The sequence below is a fragment of the Mastomys coucha genome, unplaced genomic scaffold (assembly GCF_008632895.1).
Source record: "Mastomys coucha isolate ucsf_1 unplaced genomic scaffold, UCSF_Mcou_1 pScaffold16, whole genome shotgun sequence".
Lineage (NCBI taxonomy): Eukaryota > Metazoa > Chordata > Mammalia > Rodentia > Muridae > Mastomys > Mastomys coucha.
In genome coordinates this window covers 81,328,708-81,337,537 of record NW_022196898.1, presented here as the reverse complement: position 1 = coordinate 81,337,537, position 8,830 = coordinate 81,328,708, and the positions used below count along the sequence as shown (strand labels likewise).

The window sequence follows — 8,830 nt, the reverse complement described above, 5'->3', positions numbered from 1 at the left end:
AAGAAATCTCTCAAGGAACATCTGTGAGAGATTCCAGGAGTATTGTCATTAGGGGAAAAGGTAGAGATGCTGAATTTTGCACTCACCCTAGTTAAAAATTTACCAGGACCCAGGGGTTTTGACAGCCTCGAAATATAATATGGAGCACATTTAGCATTTCATGGAAGGATTGTTCCGAAACAGAGAACTAGATCATAAATTGTCACTGTTCGCTGGCTAAGTCCACACCTCAAATTTTTACCCTTTCTGTGAGGTGCTAGGAGCCAGGGTAAATGTATGAGCTTTGAAATTAGACAAAATGATTTTAAATTACAGATCTATTGTGTATCAGCTGTGTATTTCAATTTATCATTTAGCCTTTCTGAACCTGTTTCTGCTTGTCTCAAATTACATTCCAAAGACTTAGCCCTTAGGATTCCTGTGGTAACACTATTAAATTACAAGATGAAGTGTCCAGATGATCTCAGGAAATGGACATATCCTCTGCTTTACCATATTCTGCTCTACTAGAAGAAAAAAATACATTCTGTTAACTCTTGGTAGGGATCATAATTATAAAAATATAATATTTTATTTTACTTATTTATTTTTGCAGTGAACACTTCAAGAATTTTCTACAAAGGTATTTGGTGTCTGGAACTCTAATGAAAAGGTCCATATGCTACACAGTATTATCTGATGTTAAAGAGGACTCCTTCATCTATCTTCTATTCATGAGAAAACATTTCAGGCCGAGTGGACAGTTCAGGTCCTTATAGCATCTATCCCTTAAATTTGGTAAGAAAAGGACTGCTCAAATCTTAGCTTGTAAGAGGAGATAGAAGATAAAATGCAAGAAAACCTTTGCTATAAAGAGAAGCACAAACCACAATTTGCCCCTAGGGAACATCAGTTCCCCTCTCTCTGACTCTTTTTTTTCCCCGCTCACGCGCATATACACACAAAAAAAATATACTGAAAAATTTCAAAGTCACTGGGTTAAAAGCAAACTTTAAAACAGCCGGGGAGCCTACAAAGCAATCCCTATTCTGCCCTGAGTTATGTAGAGAGCCGCTTGGATCTTCACATATCTAATACGGTGTCAGAGCTAAGCCAGTCCCAGAATTGTCGTGAATCTTATATGAAGGCTAAGGGTGGCTGCTGCAGGACACTATTTGAGGGGTAGTGATTGGAACCCCGGATTTTTCCCTTTGTCCTCTTCATGTGTCATGGGGGTAGGAACCCACTAATGAGCCACTTCGATTGCCCAGTTTGATATCCCCGATATCCAATAGTGAAGCCTGTATCATCAGGACAGAGTCCAAAATAGAAACTACAATTCATTTCAAAGAGGAAAAAAATAAAATGAATGCAATTATCCAAGGAAGGAGAAAACACCAATCACAATAAGCATGAAGCTGTCTGAAGTAGACATTTTCTTAAAACCAAATCAGGGAAGGAAACAGAGCGACGTTTCTGTGGGACGCGTTAACTTTGCGACCTCGTTTCATTTAAAATACGTCTGAAGACAGCAATGTGAATTTTAAGCTCTAATCTTAAAGAAATCCACTTAAAATTCTCTACTTAGGATAGTTATTTCCCCGTACAGCTTCCCTGTGAAAATGCAAGTGCTTTGTTTGGGGGCTTGTCAGTCGGGGGTGAGGGGGTACCCAAAGACTTAAAATAACATCAAGGAGTGAGTCTGAGATGGACTTAAGCTGGATAAACAGTGATGAACTCTTAAAGGTTTTGGAAAAGTTGAGGGCTTCTCCAGACCATGTCCATCTATGTGGTTTCCATCTTTGTGAAGGATATAATTAGACACTATAGGCAAAGTGAATGAGAAAGGAATAACCATCTTGATATTGTATGGTACCCTGAAGCTAATTCAATCATTTTGCACATACGGTCTACTTTTATTACTACTCTTACAATAAATCTACGAAGAAATTTTTGTTATTTAACAGATTTTTAAAAATGGAGGATTACTGGGCGTGGTGGAGTGCACCTTTAATCCCAGCACTCAGGAGGCAGAGGCAGGCAGATCTCTCTGAGTTCGAGGACAGCCTGGTCTACAGAGCAAGTCAAGAACAGCCAGGGCTACACAGGAAAACTTTGTCTTAATAAAAAATGAAAAAAAAAAAATCCTAGCGGATCAGAGAATTTCAGACTATCAAGAAACATTATTAAAGGAAACTGCCAGAGCCAGGAGCCCAACCCTTGATGTTTTAGATTGTGACCTACGCCTTTGACAGTGAGAGTGAGCAGGCCCAGCATCCAAGCTAAATTATGAATTGTTGAAGCTATTTTGATCCATACCCTTGATTCTTTTATCAGAATATTTTCCTTTCTTGCTGTATAGCATAAAAGTGACATACTGCTCATATCTATATTTATTATTACCAGGGACAACAGTGAAACTATTTACTAGAAAGGATTTTGGTAGGGTTGTTTTCAAATCATTATTTAAACAGCTATGGTTTGCAATTTGTCTTGTGTTTGGTGGGGCTTTAAAAAAAAAAACACTATTTTAAAAAAACACTACTTTCAGGGAAGATTTTAAAAATTTTGTTTTGTAAACTTTTATATAGAAAGTGGTAAGTTTCTGATTTTTGAAAATCATCTCTGTCCAGGATATTAAAACTATGAATTTATTCCCCATGAGTTACATACTCAAAACTACACTTACTATTTTCACTAGGTTCCAAGTAGATGTATTGGTAAAAATACAAAGGATGCCACTGTCAGTTTGTCTCATTTGGAAAAGCAGTCTAGTGCTTTCAACACCTAAACTATGTTCTTGAAATGAATTCTTTTCAGAATTTAAAACTTTATATAAAATTTATCAACAGTCAATCTAGGTAGAAAAACAGTTTTTGACCATTAAGAAACCAAATACTCCGCGAAAAAAAAATTTTAAAAATGAAATAAAACCATCCAAATTGTTTTCCATTTTTCTTCTACCTTTGATTTAAATGGACAGGAGGAAATTTGTATATCCAGCATTTGGTTTGTACTGTTTGATGTGTTCAGGACTAGAAAGGGAACTCTAACTGAACCCCATCACTTACACCCAAGATCCACATGGGAGATCCGACCTCTCCCTTTTCTGGGGAGTAGATGGAGTCAGGGATGCCAGGTTGGAGCTCTGGGACTGGTGCCAAAAGGAACTCCCCATGAGGAATGGGGAAGAAAAGAGACAGTGCTTAGGGAACAGTTTAGAATACAAAATGTTCATGGTAATAATCAGAACTAGAATATGGAGGAATTATCCCCAGGACCAATAGTCAAGACCTTTCTAACATATTATTTTGCCTGCCTTGACAACTGATAGACTTTCCAGGTTTTCACTCCTTAGTCAAGTGCCTACTATGAGCCAAGAACTAAGTCAGGTGCTGAATACATGTAAATAGAGAGATGGCCCATTGTTTTTCTTTGAGAATCTCATAGCCCATGGTAGGATATTGTAAGGTAAGTGCTGTAATAAAGACTCAATGGACAAAAGGGACTTTTAATTGAGCATCAGGAGGTTAAGTTTATGAGTAGATCACTAGTAACATATAGACAAAGACCACATGTCCTTCACTTCTCCAGTCTCACTAGACAGCATGATACTTGATCCTTCATAAATTCTCATGACGTTGAAATCGTGCTGAGTTCTTTAGAATGAGCAAGAGTCATACAGGTGGTGCGATCAGGAAATAGCTTTCGGGATATGCCTTAGAGTAGAGGCTCATGTATTATTTTGGGGTGGAGAATTTCTAGGAATTAAAAAGCAAATTGTAGCTATGGCTGAAGTACTGTGTGTCATCAAAAGGACCATGACCTGTGAAGACAGAAGGACATATAAGAGCATAGCCTTAAGATTTTGCAGGTCAACAACAAGAAATATAAACATTTAAGAAAAATATTGAAGTTCTTTCATAGATTGAACAGCACAACAATGTCACAATTTTATGTCTGGGTACAGTTATGACAAGACAAATGAGAGGCTGTCTAATCATACTGCGCCGATGCCTCAGCAAAAAAAAATTGATTCTTAAGTTCTGGATGAGCAAAACAAAATCATACTTTAGGGTCAGAAAAATACAGGTCTAGATGCAGGGCTTCATGAAGCACTGAAGTGCTTAAAAAACCAGTGTTCCCAAAAGCTTAGATGACAAGACCTGAGATGTGCTAGTGTCCAAGACCAGAGAGGTTCCATGTGTTAATGATTTGCTATTACCCTGAAAAGAACAGGGAACTCCAGGAAACCTTGGGGCAGTAGAATATTTCCATTTTAGAAATGTGTGCATATGATATGGTCCAGTAGGGCAATATAAATGGTTATCAGAGGATCTGTATGTTCTAACCTTGAAGGCACTTTGAAAACCTGAGGAAATGTTGTCATTGCAGTGATGGGGAAGCACTGTGCTCATTCAGTAGGCACGAATCTAGCAATGCTAGAAATCTTAGAATAGTGGCAAAGAATGAGGAATATCGTTCCTACATCCACACTACTTCTTATGTCCACGGACATCTCGATTATGTCTGTTGGTCAGCTTTGTGTGCACAGAGATCTGACACTGGCTCACATGTTAAGACCAATGAGCCTTTGCTGGATGTGTGCTGGATGATTCCTAAAAATGGGTATCACATAAAATGACTTAAAATTATACTGTTTAATTTGGAACTTTGCTGAGAGCTGTTCATGCTTTTGGGTGGAAAAAAGCACATGACGGTAGCTCTGATGGTCACCAACAACACAGCTGTATTAGCTGCTGTAGCTGCTGTGCTCACAGTGCCTCCAGGGAGATGATAAATATCCATGCATGCTGCAGCATCTTTTCTTCCCTACCAATTCAGCTCAGCTCCAATCACAGGACCAACTAATGGCCATTTGCCTGTTTTCTATAGAAAGAGGTTTTAAGTATGAAAGATTCCGAGGACATATGAGGCATTGGAGCAGAGGATTCGGGAAGAAAAGTGTGTATTTGAACCAACTTTGCTTCTCCAGTTGGAAGTATGACAGGATGGGATTTACTTGAGAGCTAAAGCACAAAGGCAGATTCTCAAAGCCTAATCTCTGACAATCTAGGTCCACTGGTTTGAGCTTCAACTCTTAGCAGCTTCTCATAGGCACCATGATACAGAGGTGTAAACGTTACAGCATGTTAGAGGAGTGGGTCTCAACCTCAGGATTGCAACCATAGGAAAACACATATTTCCGATGGTCTTAGGCACCCCCAAGCATAAAATTACGTTCTTTGGCACTTCATAACTGTAATTTTCCTACTGAGTGGTGTCTCAGTTCCAAAGACCATGAAATGTGTGTGTGTTCCCAGAGTTGGGACCCACAGGTTGAGAAACGCTGAGTAAGAGACCCACAAGGGTGTCTAAGATCTCTTCAAGCACGAGGAAACTGTTCTCTGTGATGACCATGTTTATGAACATGGCATCCTCCCATTGCCTAATTGGCAACATCACAACTCCAGGTTCCACCACACTGGTCTTGACCCCAACATACCACACAGGTGAGTCATTACTTGTTAGTGATTATACTGTACATGTTCATAGTGGCTCACAACCTTGTCCCCATGTGTTCTTGTTTGTTGGTATGTAACAAAGTACCAGCTCTGGCATTCCCAGACATCAGTAAGAGAGTAAATGGTCTACAGAGATACAAAGTATGCAGTGCATATAATAGCAGGTGTATAAGAAATAAACTTTTGGGCCAAACTGCACTGGAATTTACTCCATGACAGGAGCAGCCCATTTTCTCCATGGCTGTCATGGATTTCATGGATCCTGAGAAATCCAGCCATTTTTAGAAATCCCATGAAATTTACCTTTTCACTCGAATCCACATGAAATCAAAATTTTTCCCTACGAGTCCCCATAAAATTGGCACATTTCCTCAGAAGACCCCATGAAATTATAAAGAATATTGCAGATTCCTTGCTCCTCATCCTTGTTGCACATCTTAAAGAGACAGGTCAAAGATTGTAGAAATAGTCCATTTTTTTCTGATGATAGTCACGTAAAATCACTGAAAAATCCCAAAAAAAGACAGAAGCCATTTAATAGTTTTGAAGTGAAATAAACTTGAATCTATTTTGCATAATCTAAAAATTAGAAAGTAAATGGATGATAATGCAGAAAACTGATACAAATATGGAATTTACCTAATTTCACCCTAAATAAAAGTTTCCTTATTCTTCATCTTCTACCTGCTCCTTAAAAATTGAGGAACAATGTATAAATTTTTATATTCTTTAAATGTCTGGAAAATCACTTGAAGATGGGATGCTGGAATAAAAGAGACTGCCCCAGCAGACTGTGCACTAAATCAATATGAACCTTCTCTCAAGGTAAAAAGTCACATTCATGTCTCTGAGTCCACAGTAGAAAGTGAAATCTCCCAAGCTTTACTTCATAGGATACAGTAAGAATCAGATGCAATAACAAACTCCAAAATGTAGACTATAAAGTGTTTTCAAATATAAAAGCAGAAAAGTGGAGCTCTTTACAGTTAGTGAAAAAAAAAGCAGATGTTATATGATAAATGGAAAATGCAGACACTTCTGCTAAGAGCATTGTGTGCATTCCAATTAATACAAAATTAATCTTCAGTTTTATATCCTCACAAAGAAAAGGTAAATGTATGAAAAAATTACAGGGCATCATGGCAAAATAAAACAAATTTGTAATTGATGAATAGCTTTACATTGGGACCATTATAAAAAAGAAAGGAACACATGTGCTTCATATTTCTATAGTAAAAAAATAAAAATAGAATCTCACTTCCCTTTTAGCTATACCTTGACTCTCTCAAGATTAAGTAAAACAAGTTCTCAGTTCAAGTCATCCAGGCCACCCTTAAAACACCATTTCCTGAATGGGAGCCAGCATCCCACTCAAAGGAGAAATGCTTGCCAGCAGATCTACCCTCCCGAATGGTAAATGACCTCCAGAATTTCCAGGCTGCTTTTGAGTTTACATTAGCACTTTCATTTTGAGTCACGTGAATATTTACTCTTTTATTAGATTTATCGTCCACCATCGCACATCCGAGAGGTGCTGGAACTGCCCACATAAAGCAGAACAATAAAGAGATTTACTCCAGGCTGCCAGCTAAAAATGTTAGCAGCATATATAACCACCCCCAAAAGACAGATGCAGTGACAGAAAGGAAAGAGTAATTTAGCTTGTTCTGGTATTTGGAATGCTGATTCTGATCCAGATGGGAGAGATTGTACTGCCCTGGTAAAAACATCAACGTAGAATGAGAAGTGCTTCTCCCAGCTATCCACTAGCATTGATTGGGTTCCCCCGTGGGTTAATCAATCTGTGGCTGAATAATCATTCTCTGTATTGTGATAACCTTTCAGGCTCTCCAGCAACATACAGCGGAAAGAATATGGAGGGCAAAACCTAGCAGAGCAGGGTTCTAATCCTAAGGCTGCTGTTAAATATAATGTGACCTCTAGTGCCTCATTTAACCTCCTTGAGATTAACTTTCCTTATCTGTAAAATGGGGACAGTAATCTCCTTTCTGGCCACTTTTGCAGTTTTATACAACTCATGACATATTTCCCCCTGAAAAGAAAACTTTGCTTGCACCTGCCTAGTTTTTTCCCAGTAGGAAGTTAAGTTGGGAAAGACCTCTGGGAGTATCCTAGAAAGGCAGATAAAGGGCTCCAGAGTGATCTCTAAGGTCATATTTGGAGTCCTAAACCTATCAGTAAAACATTCTTCAGACCTGATTTTGTGATGGCTCAGCTTCACGGTCATCTTAACTGGGTTTAGAATCACCTAGGAGACTGTTAAGTTATGGCTCTGGATGTTATCTGTCGGGGCTTTCCAGAGAAGATTAAATGAGAAAGGAATGTACACTCTGAATGTGAACATCACCTTCATGTCCGAAAACCTGGACAGAGCAAAAGGGGCAAAAGGAGAAAGCAAGCAGAGGTCCTGCAATTCCCTTTCCCTTCCTTCCTATCCACCTTGCTATGAGCTGTTCTGTTTTGCCACACCACTACTGCCATGGTGGACCCTCTAAAACTATGTGTCAAAACAACTTACATCTCATTTCAAGTCAGTAAACTATCACAGTAATGAGTAATGAGAATGGTAGTAAATACATATTTATATTTTGAAATAGATATTTCATATTTACTCTGTAAGAGGTTTAAAGCTTCAGTGTGTAGAAGAACACACCTCTTGAAACGTCTACACCATCTATAGTCTATTATTTGTTGTTAATTCTTGACTTTATTTATTGGACTCATGTGGCAAGTAATATTGACCTCCTTGTTTTACTGATGAAAAATAAATAAAACAAAACAAAAAAGCAAAGAAAACAAGGACTAGTTTTTCTGCCCCAGGATTGCTCAGACATAAAATAAGGAACAATTGACCCCATATGGTCTTAACTAGTTGAGTTTAAATGGGCATACTTGTGCCAGACATCAAAAGACTACCAACTGAGCAGAGGCTGTGAGGAGGGGACTCATCAGGAAGCAACTAAATAGAGACTAGGCAAAGTAGAGCAGGAGCAGAAGCCACATTTGGAAGCTATCGAATATGGAACAGAATTGAAGACCCAGAAATGAACCCACACACCTATGGCCACTCGATCTTTGACAAAGGAGCTAAAACCATCCAGTAGAAAAAAGACAGCATTTTCAACAAATGGTGCTGGCTCAACTGGCAGTGAGCATGTAAGAAGAAGGCAAATTGATCCATTCTTATCTCCTTGTACAAAGCTAAAGTCCAAGTGGATCAAAGACCTCCACATCAAACCAGATACACTCAAACTAATAGAAAAGACAGTGGGGAAGAGCCTCGAGCACATGGGCACAGGGGAAAA

The 8,830-nt window shown here is 38.7% G+C and overlaps 1 long non-coding RNA gene across 1 annotated transcript in view; it reads right to left on the bottom strand.

Annotated features, from left to right (window-relative positions):
* Positions 1-3,469: 3,469 nt before the first annotated feature.
* LOC116094335 overlaps positions 3,470-8,830 on the bottom strand; it is a 24,764-nt gene continuing 19,403 nt past the window's right edge. Inside the window, exons 2-3 of the long non-coding RNA XR_004120050.1 lie at positions 5,808-6,007; positions 3,470-3,805 (exon numbers count right to left, since the gene is read on the bottom strand). This is a non-coding gene — a long non-coding RNA (uncharacterized LOC116094335). The remainder of the gene's footprint in view (positions 3,806-5,807; positions 6,008-8,830) is intronic.